We start from the raw sequence: 17124 nt of genomic DNA on the forward strand, positions 1-17124 counted from the left end.
ATGCATATATTTCCTCATGAACTATTATTTATGCATGAATGTCTGAAGTTTATAAAATAGCATATATGCAAGTACATGCTATTTATGCGCATGCTAATTTTTATGCACGTAACATTTTGAAATTTTTTCCTTTATGTTTTTTTCCCTATAGGCTGAGAATGGAAGAAAAGCCTTAGTGAATTAGGCTCTTAGTTTCTGCAATGTAGTAGCAAACTGCAAAAGAGATATACAAACAGCCAGCAAAATTAATTATATAAATTAATTAATACTTACATTTGTGACGAGTACTTTTCTGTACAAATGACAAAAAAGCATTAAGTCACAAGTTGATCATATTGCATTTGTTTCTACCTATTCTACACTGCAATTTTCCACTACTTTATATCTCTTCCAATGTCAACTTAGTCATTGCAGTGACAGTTCTCAACCAAGGACTATGCACCAGGTCTCCTTCTGGAATCTTGTAAGTGTAGGCACTAAAACTGACCACTGGATGTCGCTGTTGTGCAATGAATGGGATTCCCTTCTCCCAGGAGCTATGAACACAGCCTCCACAGCAACCCCAGCCTTTGTCAGCCTGGGGAGCAGAAAACCTGACCCAGGAATCAATTCCAGGTCATTCCCATGGCATTGTACACTGCAGCACTGCCACTGAATCACCAGGACAATCCACTAATTTGATATTTTATGCCCCCCAAAGTACTACCAAATTCTGCAAAAATTGTATGTTTTAAATACCTTTCAGTATTTGCATTCCACAAAGTTAAACATGCTTGGTAAATTGTTTCTGTGTTTCCTTAATAAATTATGTGCATACAAACTATAAGTAGATTACAAAAAAATTATATTTGTATTATTCAAATAGAATATTCTTGAAAGGCAGAGACTGTAATCATATTGCTACACTTCATTCTTTATTTTCAATGTTTCATTCAATTGGATTGATCTGTTTGAGCAATGATTATTAGAATATGCTGTATAGTGAAGCACTGCAGTGGCCAATCTGTTTGCTTTTTTCTTCTGGATGCAAAGTTAATGAAATTCTTTGCTTCTCCACATATTTAGACTTTAAGGGGTTGTAAACTGAAAAAGAAAATTGATAACAGAAATAATTCACAATTTAATAATACAGTCCTTTTAAATAATAACAATAAATATACCATTCATATTATTAGTTCCAGTGCAAGGCAAAAAAAAAATATTTTCAGTTAGATTTATTTTTTGACTTTGCATACCACTGCTGATAGAAGAGAATAGTGTGGAAGGGCAGACTAGATAGGATGTATGGTCTTTTTCTGCCATCATGATTCTCTGTTTCTATGATTGGTGTACATTCAGGACAGAACTACCTCAGTTTATGGCAGACAAAAATGCATAGAAAAGCTTCCTTCACCTTTCGTAGGAAAATTCACATAGGAATGGATACAGCAAAGCTAGGACCTGAACATCACTAGCACAATTCTCAAGTCATGAGTTTTTCCATATACTGAAAACAATACAAATATAGCTTTCTGTAGCTGCTTTTTTTCCCCCAAAAAAAACTATATAAAGGCTACTCTTTTAGTCAACTTGAAAATTTATATACTGTACACTAACCCGCCTTTAATATCCTCTCTCTTTCCTCTGGGCATTTATTGCTGTTCTTTCTAGTTCAGTAACCAGTGAGCAGAAGGTTCATTAAAACTAATTGAATTGGAAAGTTGTCTGCCCTGGGAAATGTTAACTCTTTGTTGTTATCTGTAGGAAATTCCTTTTATTATGTTCTTTTGAATTAGATTATTGGGGTTTCCTGTTACAGACAATATATATAAAGCCATCTCAATTTTCAGAATGTCAAGATAGTTACACCATATAGGAGCTGCCTATAAGGTTCCTCCATTTGGTGTACAGAATACAATAGCATTATATAAAAAGATGTAACTAGTGAAGTATGGTTTTAATGAATCCTGGTTAGTTTATAGATATTTGTAAACTGAGCTTCTAATATCAGAATTAAACACATTGTGATAAGCCTGAAAAAGCTGCATATATATATTAGAAATATAAGTCCCATTTCTAGCATTTGAGGGCATGAACAAGGTCATTTTCCAAGGAAAAAGCAAATTTAAATGTAACATACTATCATAGCACTTTTCAAATGCCAAATTACCTGCATTAAGTGCACTTAACATGGGTTAAACCTAGTGACAATTCCATAGCATATACTGTAGCAATTTTTTTGAAAATTGCTTTGATAGTATATCACATTTACATTTTCCTTTGAAAATTACCTCCTAAAGAATGCTGTTTATTTTACTTTTAACAGTTACAGATTAACCACTTTCAGCTAGATCTTATTTTCTAAGCTTTTTTTCTGTAGACACAAAATGGGTAAAAACCTTTAATAAATGGGCCCTATATATTTATAAATACAAAAAAAATAGTGTTAAATTTTGACTAAGTTCATAAAAATCAGTGATTATGGTAAAATACAGCTATTTCTGTTATAGCTTGGCCAAGTAATACCATGAAAGCTATTACTTACTACTCCATATAGCTTTGTTTTTATTATGCCTGTGAAGTAAGTTGTTCACCTTCTAACCCACAGCAAACATGGATTAGAACGTGCAAATACAAGAAACCTGTCCTTAATCATTCCATGTTTGTAAGCAGTGCACATTAGCTGTCTTTAAATGGGGTCTATAATAATTTTGCTTGTTATAGAACAGTTTGGAGCCAGAAAATATTGGCAAAATGAAACACTTGATAGGGGTTGCAATTGTAGATTTGTGCCAGTTTTAAAAATCAATGGAAAATAACAGGCAACCTACTGTTGCTAATAAAAGTAAATATTTATGACTGATTTGACTGAGCTCCAATACCAGTCAATCACATTCTAAAGGATCTTTGCAATTCATTAACCTCTTTTTACTGGTCTTGTCCCTGTTGGTATTAGCCATTAAGAGCGAATAAGGGAGGGGGTGGTTGATTTTTCCGCTGTCATCATTCATAGCTTATTTGTTCATTCCCTTCATTCCCATACATTGCTGCTAAATTGATTCTCTGTTTAGCCATATGAATGATAAAGCAGCTCTACCAAGAAGACTGAAAGCACCCATTAATTTCTAAAGAAGGTGGATTTCTCTGTTTCAAACACAACCCCCAAGCAGAGCTGCTCCATCTCTTAAAAAAAAACAAAACATATATAATATATAGATAGATACATACACACAAATGTCTTCCCAAAAAACATCAAGGAAACTAATGTCTGTGTTAGCATACCCAAATTCACTTTTTAAATGGTTAAATGGTCTTACAGGGGAAATAAATTCTGTCTGCTTTACAATTTCATAGAATTCGGGCACTCGGTTCCTCTATAGCACCATCATCAGCCAGGTCTGATCATTTTAAAAGAAGAACTCATGTGGAGAGAAGAAAAAGTGTATAACCCTTTGAAGTGGAATACATGCTGGTCTGTGTTTCAGATTCAAAGGAGAAAAACAGGAGCTGACAACCTATTTTTAATGTTGTAAAAACGTATATAAATGCTGAAATTAATACTGGCAAAAGCAAACTTGTTAGGTTTCGAGGATGTCATGTGTTGTATATGTGGTGTGGTACTTCATGGCACAGTGCTTGGAGGGCATTGTTCCTTCATGCCCACTCCCTCCCTCCAAACTATGCCCATGATCTTCATTAGAGATATTTGGAAAACTGCTTTAAGACAATGATTTGCAATGCCATGGTAATATTACTCAGGGACTTCATTGTGCATAATTCTGCAATAGAAAATTTTAAAATAGAAATAGTTTAAGTATTTTGCATGATAAAGTTAAGATATCCATTCTGCCTAAACATTAGTCTCCTGTTTCCCCTTCCCCATACAGTTATGCACACAAGTGAACACACCTGAGTTCTCAAAAATTTGGAGCTCTTGAAATCCATAGTAAAAAAACCCTTGATTAATTAGAAATAGGTCAAAGTTGTCTAATGCAGACAGTCTGGTTTTCAGGATCTCTGCAAGATATTTTTACAAACATGGCCAGCATTGTGTGCAAATATATTCATGTATATTCATTAGGTATATCCTGAAAATCACACTCGGGCGGATTTTAAAAGCCCTGCTTGCCGGCCGCCTATTTTCCATAAGCCGCCGGCGCGCATAAAACCCCGGGACGCGCGTAGGTCCCGGGGTTTTTTGAAGGGGGCGTGGCGGGGGCGGGGCCAAACAACGCTGCGTTTCGGGGGCGGGATGTGGCGTTTCGGGGGCGGGACGTGGTGTTTCGGGGGCGGGCCCAAGGGCGTGGTTTCGGCCCAGGGCGAACGACCACGACTCCAGCTATCCACAGAGACCCTTGCCTAAGTCCTGCTGGCTCTGGCACCCAAAGGCTCAACCTGAGGGGAACATGGGCTGGTAAAGGTGAAGTTCCTGACCAGTCTCTGCTTCACCTGGGTCCACCTGTCAAAGGTGAGAACCTACAGGGCTCTTCCCTGCAGGTAGAGTCAATCTCACTTCGGCCCAAGGGTCCACAGACACAACAGTTTGCTGAGGTCATGGACTCAGCAGACTTGACTTTGCTCCAAGTCATTCATGGTACAGTGCACAGGCTGCAGGACCAGCAGGATGCCTTAGAGCTCCTGGGCGCAGCTATGTACCACCTCACCATGCATCTGGACCACTCCTTTGGCACTACCTTCACACACATCAGTGCCACCACCTCCTAGTGCGCCCAGTTGGACCATCCCTCAGCTGCCAGCTCCACCCAAGTATGCTGAGGATCCCAAGCGGTGTCAGGAATTCCTTAATCAGTGCTGAATGCTCGTCCAGTTTCAGGTGCCACTATTCCATGTTGGCCAAGCCAAGACTACCTACATCCTTTCATTATTAGATAGAACAGCACTGGCTTGGGCTTTTCCCCTCTGCAAGCAAGGGGATCCTATCCCCCGCTCTGAACATAGGAAGGGCGGGTAATAAATGTTTTTAAATAAATAGTAAATATTTTGTTCGACCACCAACAATTCATGGAGCAGTTTTCCTCCATCTTTGAGGAGGCAGGTTGTGCAATGGCAATGGCGTCTGATCTGCTCCATCTCTGGCAAGGCTCTCAAACCCTTGTCAAATATGCTGTGGAATATTGGACACTGGCTTCTGAGCTAAATTGGCAGGAAGACAGCTTGGTCACCATCTTCCTAGAAGGCCTCTCTGGGAAAATCAAGGATGAGCTCACTGCCTGGGAGCTCCCCACCTTGCTAGAGGCTCTCATTCCCCTCACCAGCAAAATAGTTGATTGCAGCAAAGGGCTCAAGAGATCCATCCAGCATGGAGAAGTGTCTTTCTGGCATCCCGATTCCATATCTGCTTTCGCCCCAGCTTCCACACCCTCCCCCTCTCCTCCTCTTCCTGAGGAACTGATGCAGTTGGGATGCTGCCACTTAGCCCCAGAAGAAAGGCTCTGTTGCAGATAACAGAGCCTCTGTCTCTACTGTGCAGTCTAAGGCTATCTTTTGGCCCAATGTATGTAGAAGGTGGGAACTTAAATGCCTAGGTCCTTTGGGGAGATGACCCTAGGCCAGCTCCCCAACTCCTCCTGCTGGTCACACAGGGCTCTATACTTTTCTCCACCAGGTATTTGTAGACTCTGGCTCTAGGGAAAACTTCATTTTGCAAGACCTGGTCAACCAACTCCAAATTCCCACGGTCAAAATGACTTCCCCTAGGTCTATGAAGAACCACTTCCAGGCCAGGTGACCCAGAGCATGGTGCCTGTAGCCTTACACACCGGCCTCTTGCACTTAGAGAAGATCAGTTTCCACATGATCTCCAGAGTGGTTAATCCCATCATAAGAACATAAGATTTGTCATACTGGGTCAGACCAAAGGTCCATCAAGCCCAATATCCTGTTTCCAATTGTGGCCAAGCCAAGTCACAATTACCTGGCAGGATCCCTAGGGGTAGAGAGATTCCAAGCTGCTTATCTCAAGAATAAGCAGTGGATTTCTGCAACTCTACCTTATCAATGGTTTATGGACTTTTCCTCTGGGAACTTACTCAAACCTTTTTTAAATCCAACTACACTAACAGCTTTCACTACAACCTCTGGCAATGAATTCCAGAGCTTAATTATGCATTGAGTAAAAAAATATTTCTCACATTTGTTTCAAATGTATTGTCTAGTTCTAGTAACTTCACTGTATATCCCCTGGTCTTTGTACTTTTCAAAAGAGTAAACAACTGATTAACATTTACTTGTTCCATTGCATTTATTATTTTATAGACTTCTACCATATCCCCCCTCAGTCATCTCTTCTCCAAGCTGAAGAGTCCTAGCCTCTTTAGCCGTTCTTCATAGGGGAATTGTTCCATCCCCTTTATCATTTTGGTCGCCCTTCTCTGTATCATTTCTAATTCTATATATCTTTCTTTGAGATCTGGTAGCCAGAACTGCACACAAAATACTCAAAATAAGGTCACCCATGGAGCAATACAGAGGCATTATTATGTTCTCTGTTTTATTTTCCATTCCTTTCCTATTAATTGCTAGAATTATATTTGCTTTCTTGGTTCTGCTGCACACTGAGCCAAAATGTCAATGTTTTTCAACAATGACACCTAGATCCTTTTCCTGTGTGGTGACTCCTAATGTAAAACTTTGCATTATGTAGCTAAAATTTCATCCCTAAGTTCATCATTTTGTACTTGTCCACATTTCATTTGCCATTTCCATGCCCAGTCTCCTGGTTTACAATGTCTTCTTGCAATTTCTCACAATCCTCTTGCTATTTGACAACTTTGAATAATTTTGTCATCAGCAAATTTGATCACCTCACTTGTTTCCATTTTCAGGTCATTTATAAATATATTAAAAAGCAGTGGTCCCAGAACAGATCCCTAGGGCACGCCACTATTTATCTTTTTCCACTGGGAAAATTTACCATTTAGCCCTACTCTCTGTTTTCTATTTTTTTTTTTAATTTTTTATTTTTCATGATTTAATAATTGATACAAAAGAAAACCTTTGCATAGCAAAACAAGATATACAAGACAAGATTACACGACTGCCTTACATTCTACAAATTCCAAAGTAAATCAAAATATATATGATTCTTAATCTTATCTCTGTATCTTTCTTACATAGGCAACATGGAGAGGACAGAAAATAAGGAGAACTTTAGGAAAATAAACTAAACAATAAAAATAGGCTGTCAAACATCTCAGTTACATATATGTTATAGACCCCCACATAACTCATACAGGTTCTTGCTCTCGTGACTCGAGAAAAGCCTGTAGCTGTTCCGGGCTGAAAAATATGTATGTGTTCCCAGAGAGTGTGATAATGCACTTACAGGAGTATCTTAAAACATAGGTACCCCCTAATGCCAAAACCTCTGCATGCATGGAAATAAATCTTTTCCTTCGCATTTGCGTGGATTTAGCTAAATCCGGAAAAATCCGAACCTCCCCACCCAAGAATAGAGATTTAATATTCTTGAAAAAATTCTTCATAATTATTCCTAAGTCATTTTCAGAGAAAAAGGTAATAATGCAGACCTCTCAATTACTTCTACCCCTGAGTTTTCAAGGAAATTGGAAAGATGACATATCTAACCCTAGACTAGGCAATATAGGCATGCATTTTTGAGGCAAGAAGAATATTTTTTTTAAAGAAGGAACTTTGTCTGGAGGCAATTTAAGGATCTCTATCGCATATTTTTTAAAAGTCTGAAACGGTAGTTCTCCTATCACTTTGGGAAAGTTAAGGATTCTCAAATTTAAGGGTCTTAAGTAATTTTCAACAGACTCAAGTCTTCTCATTGACGATAGTCTTTCATTCACAGTAACCACACTTAAATCTTGTAATTTTTGAACTTCTTTGGTTACCTTCTCCATAGCGTTCTTTTGATCCATCTTCACTTGGTTATGGTCTGATTCAAATTTAACAACAGAAGAATAATGTGCTGCAATCAATTAAACTGGACAATACCACTTTAACCAAAACACTAGTATTTTAATTCAACATGTGCACACAGCAATTGTGCACAAAGGTTTAATCATAGAGTAAAAATTAGTAATCACACAGAGCCCCGACACGGCCGTGTTTCGGGTAAGGCTACGTCAGGGGGACCAATTCCAAAAATTCTAAAAAACAAAATACATAGTTATTGTACAGTGTGGCGGACACAAGGAACAATTTTATAACAACATGGATCGAGAGGAACCGGGAAAGCACTACTAGAATAAATGTAACAACAAAGCAGGAGACACGAGAATACAAGAACACACGGGTCAGACTGATTCTGGACTGGCTTAACTCCTGCAACCCACATCTACAATTTGAAGATAGCATGCATAGATCTTACATCTCTTACTTGGACATCACAGTCAGCATACAAGATCAAAAGTTTGTTACATCATGGTACCGAAAATCCACTGACCGTAACACCTTATTGCAATACACGAGCCATCACCCACGCCCCCTTAGAGACAACATACCTGTTGGGCAGTTTCTCCGCCTCCGGTGATTATACTTTTCCCGTCAAGACTATATACAACAGGCTAAAATTATGACCTCACGATTTCAGGAACGTGGGTATCCTAGGAGGATCATAAAACGGGCCTATAAGAGAGCTTTGTACGTCAACCGAGACTTACTCTTTATTCCACGCCACATTGAGTCTTCGTCACAACTTACATGTGTGCTCCCCTTTTCAGTTCATACTCAAGAAGTTATCAACATTATTAAGTCCCACTGGCATCTTCTTTTAACTCATGCGATCTTCCAGGATTTGCCACGCTTTGCATTGACCTGAAGCCATAACCTGAGAGATTGTCTCACCACCTCTGAACACAAACCACCACCTTCTGATGTCAGTGACATGGAAAAAGGCCATAGACAATGTTCCCATTGTTCTGTGTGTACTCATTCTATGACTATTCAGATTTTTCAACATCCTTGCTCTCTCAAACAGTACCGTCTTCAACATCACACCACATGTGCCTCAAGTGGCATAGTGTATGTCATTTTATGCCCCTGCTCAAAAATTTACGTCGGGAAAACTACCTGCCCCCTTCGTTCCCGGATAATTGAACACCACTCCTGCTTAAGGTCTGGCCGCATGGAGGCACCTTTATAAATCACTGGCAGACTGCCAACCACTCCATCTCTGATCTCCATTTCTTTGTCTTAGAACATATCCCTATGACCACACGAGGTGGTAACTGGTCTCTAATACTTATTCAACGTGAGCAAAAATGGATATATGAGCTGACTTCATTAGCCCCACTCGGCCTGAATAAGGAAATCGAGTGGTCAGCTTTTTTCTAGTGTTTTAGTTTCTGTAGTTTTCTTCACTGTGCTCTGTTTCCAATTGCTTATTTTGCTTCACTGCGCCAATTCTATTTGCGACCCGTGTCTCACATGACTGTTCCTCCAGCCCCGATCTGACATCCCTTGTTTAATGGTTATTCTTGCTTTCAAAAGCTGTGTGGGGACAGGGCTTTTAAATTACCCAGGTGGAAGGTTACCCGGTTTTTCTACAGTAAAATATACCATTGTACACACTCTAATAACCGGCTGGTGATAACCCGGTTTTTTTCACTGATATCTCATTACATATTTTAGTTTGAGACTATCTGCTTTTGGTTTACATCTTCTTTCTTTGCTATCTACCCACACATATCCTCTTAAAGTGTCTACATGGTCTTACTACCGGTTCTTTGTTAGTCTTTCAATCATGATCACAAGACCGCTTTCCCACGCATGTTTGACCTGAAGCCAGCCCTTTTAAACGCTCATCTTTCCGTCGGTGTCTCTTCCTGGGACATTGCGATAACGCTTTCCATGTGTAAGTTGGTTCTATAGAATTCCCCAGTAAGTTGATGCTTCAGACTTATTTGGCAATTTTGTTTTGAGTTCCACCACACTAGAATCATCGCTTCTTATGGTCCCTGATTTTTTCTAGTTTACAGCTCTCCAAGATGTTGGGTCTAGGCGTATAAAAATTTTTTGACCGCCTGTTGTCAACCGCATATACACCGTGAAAAGCCATAAGGTAATTTTTTGTTCTTTGACCGGATCCTTAAATTTCATATTATCATCTGTGGGTACCGACACTGCTTAGTTACATCCCCGCTCGATTATTCTTTATCCTAATTGTTCCCCTTTTTTTCAGTTTACAGCATTAGAGACCTTCGGGTCCGGCTCCTGAATTTGTTTGCCTTTCTCTGCGATGGTCCTGGGGGGACAAATCCATCCTCTTTACGCTTTGTTAAACACGTAAGAGAGTCCGTTCGGGATTCCTTTGTTCTGAAGGTATTCATTGTCTGACTGTTGAGGTTGTTTATATGAGTTTTGATGCTTTGGCATATGCGATATTCTAATACTCTGGTGTTCGTTTCCAGCTTCACTGTCACATAATCACGGTTTCGCCGCGACTTGAGTTGCAGATTCATTCTTACTAAGGTACTATATTACCCGAGCCTCCCGGCCATTGAGACTTGCTACACTGTCGGCTTTCATTAACACACTTCAGACAATCTCTCATTTTCATCTTTTACTATCTCTCGCCTCAGCAATTTAAACCAGGTACTGCTTTGCCCAGCTTCAAACATCTCCCGTTCCTTCTTTCCTCCACCTCCTTCCCTCCCCTTCCCTCTCTTTTCTCCCTCCCCCCTCCCCTTCTTCCCCCTTCCCCTTCCCCTCCCTCCTCTTCCCCCTCCCTCCTCGTTTGTATCCACCCTCCCCCCACCTCCTTTCCCCTCCCCCCCTCCCCCCCTACTTTTCACTCCCCCTTTTCCTTCCCAGGGTCAATTTTCAGGTTTAATCTATAACCGGCTGTTGAATTATCTACAGAATCAGACTGTCCCGTGTGTTCTTGTATTCTCGTGTCTCCTGCTTTTTTGTTACATTTATTCTAGTAGCGCTTTCCCAGTTCCTCTCGATCCATGTTATTATAAAATTGTTCCTTGTGTCCGCCACACTGTACAATAACTGTATGTATTTTGTTTTTTAGAATTTTTGGAATCGGTCCCCCTGACACAGCCTGACGCAAAACATGGCCATGTCGGGGCTCTGTGTGATTACTCATTTTTACTCTATGATTAAACCTTTGTGCACAATTGCTGTGTGCACATGTTGAATTAAAATACTAGTGTTTTTGGTTAAAGTGGTATTGTCCAGTTTAATTGATTGCTGCATATTATTCTTCTGTTGTTTACCTAAATGTGTGTGCTCTTGACTCCGCTCTCCCTGTCTGATTCAAATTTATCCATTCGTTTTGTAACTGACTCCAGCCTGAAGGCTTGTTCATCGAGTTTCGTCGCATTCCCTGCAACCAAGTCCCAAAGGGACTCAAGTGTTACCACGGCCGGTTTTGTAATTTTCCTCGAGGTAAAGGAGCCAAACCATTGACCTTCTCCGGCATTTATGCCAGTCATTGTTACTGCACCTCTGAGACCTCCCTCCTCCAACTCTCTCTTTGAGGACTCCACGGGCTCCACAAAGGACAGGCCATCTCCTTCCTCTGCCCCGCCGCCAGCGGTGCCTCCCATCTGAAACAAGTCGGCGTTTTCTCCCCTCAATGTCCCAGCAACTGTTGGTTCGGGCAGTGGAACAGCCTGCAGCGGCGTCCTGGGGTACAGAGGCGACAGAGATAATTCCCCAGGTGAGTAAAGGGCTCCTTTCCCCTCCTCTCCAAATGGGGCTAGATGTCCTTGATACTGAGAATTGGGTTGCATATTGAGATATCAAACGCTGCCCCTCAGGGTTCTCCGATACGGGAGGACAAACTTGAATCTTCCCCTTTCTTTAGTGAGGCATTTTTAGAGGAAAAACAGCTTGAGGAAACACAGAAATGGAGCAGCTCAACATGCGGCCTCTCTGGCAGCCATCTTGTTTCCTCCCCTCCTGTTTTCTATCTTTTAACCAATTTGCAAGCCACAATAGGACACAGCCTCCTATCCCATGACTTTTTAATTTCCTAAGAAGACTCTCAAGGGATTTTGTCAACTGGTTCACCTTTATCCACATGTGTTATGACCAGGACGGACGTGAACCCTTAGACTGACGGGAGGTTGGTATGACCTTAGGAGTTGGCTCCTCAGGTTCCCCCATCGGGTGGCGAGGCGGAACAGAAGTGGGACTGGCTGGATCTTCGCCGCTGGAGACTTAGATGGGCCTTTGAGAGGACGAAGAGGCGTGAAGTCAGTGCAAGGGCCAACTGAATCTTCGCCACTGGAAGCCCGCGGCCTCCCTGGGAGGAGCCCGTAGAGATCCGGGCCGCTGGGACTTAGGTGGGCCCTTGAAGATGGATGGTCCGGAACAAGTCTGAGGTCGAGTACCAGAGGGTCGCCGCTTGCCAGTCTGAAGTCACACACCGAGGAATCACCGCTTGCCAGTCCGAAGTCATACACCGAGGAATCATCGCTTGCCAGTCCGAAGTCACACACCGAGGAATCGTCCGAGAACAAGCATGAAGCAGGAACCCGAGGCACTAGGAGACTCACTGGAGCGAGCAGACTCATTGCCAAGTCGAGGAGTGAGTGGAGGGAATCTGCTTATATACTTCCCTGTGCCTAGCCCATCAGAAACAGGTGAAGACAATTTGGAGGGCGAGGCCCCTTTAAATTCTCAGAGGAGGCGTGGCCTCGCACCTAAGGGCAGGGCTGCCATCTTGGTCCCGGGAGCGATGCAGAGTGGCCTAACGCCGCGAGGGGAGGCCTGGGGTGCCTCCCCTGCCGGCAATTACCACAGGGACCTGTGCCGTGCGAGGGTGAACGGAGCCGGACTCCCTGATGCTGTCGCGGCGGCCCTGATGCCACAAATCAGGTAGGGGGTTGCAGTCGCGGGTGGCCGCCACAGCGAAACACAACAACAACATTTATTTATGCCCTCAAAAAATGTAGCAAATTTGTGAAGCAAGACTTCCCTTGGCTAAATCCATGTTGCCTTTGTCCAATTAAACTATGTTTATCTATATATTCAGCAATTTTCTTCTTTAAGATAGTTTCGACCATTTTGCCTGGCATAGACATCAGACTCACTGGTCTATAGTTTCCTAGATCACCCCTTGATCCCTTTTTAAAAACCGGCATTACATTGGAAACCCTCCAGTCTTCAGGTACCATAGATAATGTAACTGAAATTTTACAAATTTCTAATAGAAGGTCCACAGTTTCATTTCTCAGTTCTTTCAGCACTCTGGGATATATACCAACTGGTCCAGTTGATTTGCAACTCTTTAGTTTGTCAATTTGCCCTAGTACATCTTCCAAGTTCACTGAGATTTGTTTCAGTTCTTCTCAATCATCAACTTTGAATTTCATTTTAGGCATGGATATATCTCTTACATATTCTTCAGTGAATCCTGAAGCAAAGAATTAATTTAGTCTTGGTGCTATGCCCCTTTTAGCTCTTGATCATCTAATGGTCCAACTGACTCCTTCACAGGCTTTTTACCTCAAATATACCTGAAAATGTTTTATGAATTTTTGCTTCCATGGCAAACTTCTTTTCAAATTTTCTCTTTGCTTTCCTTGCCAGTACTTATGCTGTTTCCTGTTTTGTTCATTTGGATCCCTTTTCCATTTCTTGAAAAAAAAATTTTTTAGATATTATAGCCTCTCTCACCTCACCTTTTAACCATGCTGATAGTCATTTAGTTTTCCTGTAACCTTTTCAAATGCATGGAATACATCTGATCTGGGCTTCCAAGATGGTATTTTTAAACAATGTCCTTGCCTGAGCTAAACTCTTAAATTTTGAAGTTGTTCCTTTCAGTATTTTCCTAACCATTTTCATCATTTTATCATAATCATCTTTTTGAAAGTTAAATGCTATCACACTAGATTTTATTTTGTGCTCCCTCCAGTTATTAAGTCAAATTTGATAATGTTGTAATCACTATTGCCAAGTGGCTCCAACACAGTTACCACTCACACCACATCCTGTGTTCCACTAAGGACTAGGTCTAAAATAGTTTCCCTTCTTGTTGTTTCTTGTATCTGCTGCTCCATGAAACCGTCATTTATTTCATCTAGGAACTTTACTTCTCTAGAATGTCCTGATGTAACATTCACCCAGTCAATACTGGGGTAACTGAAATACCCATTATTTCTGTGCTGCTGATTGTGTTAGCTTTCCTAATTTCTTTTAGCATTTTATTGTCTGTTAGAATTTCATAGTTTGCCTTGGCTCCAACATCATCATGTCTTTTATTGGTCCATCTTAGAACTCACCCGCTGGGACCACGGGTTTACAGATTCTTGCTTGGTACCTTTGGAACCTTCTCGTCCAGTGACTATGGCTTCCATACTTCCAGGGCTTCCCCTTCAGTAAGCAAATTACAAGGATGTCTTTTCAATGAAAAATGCCGAGATCTTGTCTCCTCATCGCACATATGATTGAAGAATAGAGCTCATTTCTCAGGCTTTGTATTATTTGAAAGAGTAAATAATTGATTCACATTTAGCCATTCTTTCCACTTATAATTTTATCATATCACCCCTCAGCCATCTCTTCTCAAAGCTGAACAGCCTTAAACTGTTTAGCCGTTCCTCATAAGAGAGCTGCTTCATCCCCTTTATCATTTTGATTGCCTCTATCCTTACCTTTTCCAGTTCAACTACATTTTTTATTAGACACAGCGACCAGAAATGTATACAGTACTCTAAATGGTGAATTTTAAAAACCCTGCTCTCACCAAAACCAGAGGAAATGTGAATATGTCAGGCCGGGACGCACTGATCGGATTCTAAATATTCACCCAGATATACGCGTATCTCCCACTGTGCGCACAAATAAAAATTTCCCAAAAAGAAGTGATGTGTGGCATGGTCTGGGCAGGGCATGGGCATTCCTGTATTTCAACTTCAAATTTGCATGGAAATACTTACATGCACAGGAACGCACTGAGATCTCCTACCACGGAACTCTACTTCTACTATGGAAGACATGTAAGTAATAAAATAAAGATAAATAATAGATCAACGAGGTTTTCTCCAGAACTTCATAGGGTCCTTGCCAATGGGCTAATAGCTTGCTTTCTGATGATGGAAGGAAAACAAGGATCCAATCCCCCGATTGGAACATTCGCTGGACCATGGGGTGATTTATGAGCCTTTTCCAGCCTTCTTTAAGTGATCTTGTACTCTGAGCACTTATTTATTTTTATTTTATTTATTTATTTATTTAAGGTTTTTATATACCGGCAATCATGAGCACATATCTTGCTGGTTTACATGGAACGGGAGTGCATTAAATACAACAACTAGAACTGTGGTGATCGAAGGAGCAGTTACAAATAACAAGGGTAGCAGAACTTGGATAAGAAGGAAGAGATAGGAAAGAATAAACGGTTAAACGGTATACAAATAAATTAAATGCTATGTAAAAATGGCATGATTAATGGCTGAATATTTGAAGTCCTTGGTTTGTATCTATAACGTGATATTAGATTGTGTCTGGGAAAACTTGCTTGAATAACCAAGTCTTAAGTCCTTTCCTTGAATAACCAAGTCTTAAGTCCTTTGAATAAGTCCTTTCCTTGAATAAGTCTTAAGTGTTAGGAGCCGCGCTCGCGGCACGCCGCGCCCGAGGGGCGCCGCTTACCAGCGCGGCAGACCGCCGCAGTTGCCCTGATGTGGTGCTGAGTCGTGGGTCCGGGGCCGCGGACCGCAGCACAACATGGCCGCGGCGTTTCGGCTCCTCTTCCTGGTTGCTGGCTCCGCCCCCCTTCAGGGACTAACATCGTTGCCTCTGATTGGCTGCTGGATACCTCCTGCAGCGGGATTGGCTCTCCCCTGGTATGCCAGCTGGAAGGAGCTATTTAAAGGCAGGTCTTGCACCTCAGACCTTGCCTTGACTTCCTCTGGGCTCCTGGCTTGTTCCTGTTTGTGGTTCCTGTACTTGATTCGTGGTTTTGACTCCTGGACCGGCTTTGGTGATTTCTCTGGCTTCTGACTCCTGGACCGGATTTGGCGAATTCTCTGGCTTCTGACCCCTGGACTGGATTTGGCGAATTCTCTGGCTTCTGACCCTTGGACCGGCTTTGGTGAATTCTCTGGCTTTCGACCCCTGGACTGGCTTTGGGGTATCCTGTGGCTTTCGACCATCGGACTGACTGTGGAGTTTCCTTCAACTCCCTTAATCCGAACTGTTCCACCTTTGAGTCCACGACCTGCTGGAGGCGCCAGCTCAGTTTTACTTTCCACAACCTGCTGAGGACATCCACCTTTGAGTCCACGACCTGCTGGAGGCGCCAGCTCAGCCTTACTTTCCACGACCTGCTGAGGACATCCACCTTAGAGTCCACGACCTGCTGGAGGCGCCAGCTCAGCTTTACTTTCCACGACCTGCTGAGGACATCCACCTTTGAGTCCACGACCTACTGGAAGTACCTGCATCCAGATCTCTGTGAGAGTCCTGGTCTAGGCCTCGCCAATCAGCGATCGAACATTCACTCCTCGCTGAACCAAGGGTCCACATCCCGGAAGCACAACAGTAAGTCAAGGCCATGGACCCGGCAGAGGCCTCGGCACTACGAGCAATTCCCGGCCTGGCACAGAAAATAGTCGAACAACAGGGTATGTTAGAAGCCATGGCCGCCTCCATGGAACGACTTAATGCTCGATTAGACGCTGTAGTTGCTACGCAAGCTACTTCACCCGCAGTCAGTCCGCCAACTGCACCTACTACACAAATGCTGCAAGGATTTCCTCGTCCGGTTGTACCTTTACCGGTTCCACCTCGGTATGCTGGAGATCCACGCTTATGTTTAGGATTTCTGGACCAATGCAATATGCATTTCCGGCTACAATCTTCTCTCTTCCCGGACGATGTAACCAGAACCACCTACATATTGTCATTGTTAGATGGCAAAGCTCTAGCATGGGGTTCGGCCCTATGGCAGAGCGCTGATCCAGTACTACAGGACTTCTCTCGCTTCATGGAATTGTTCCGGTTGGTGTTCGAAGAACCAGGGAAAAAAGCCGCAGCAGGATCTACCCTCCTACACCTTCGTCAAGGAGGGCAAGCCCTCATGGATTATAATATTGAATTCCGAACCTTGGCGACAGAGCTTCGGTGGGAAGAGGCCACCCTTCGAACAATTTATTTGGAGGGCTTATCTACGAAAATCAAAGATGAACT

At 42.2% G+C, this 17124-nt stretch overlaps 1 long non-coding RNA gene across 1 annotated transcript in view; it reads right to left on the reverse strand.

The window, feature by feature from the left end:
- Nucleotides 1-976: 976 nt before the first annotated feature.
- The window catches only part of LOC115093581, a 183647-nt gene continuing 167499 nt past the window's right edge, over nucleotides 977-17124 (reverse strand). The window contains exon 3 of the long non-coding RNA XR_003857342.1: nucleotides 977-1083. This is a non-coding gene — a long non-coding RNA (uncharacterized LOC115093581). The remainder of the gene's footprint in view (nucleotides 1084-17124) is intronic.

Source organism: Rhinatrema bivittatum, chromosome 6, assembly GCF_901001135.1.
Source record: "Rhinatrema bivittatum chromosome 6, aRhiBiv1.1, whole genome shotgun sequence".
Classification (NCBI taxonomy): Eukaryota; Metazoa; Chordata; class Amphibia; order Gymnophiona; family Rhinatrematidae; genus Rhinatrema; species Rhinatrema bivittatum.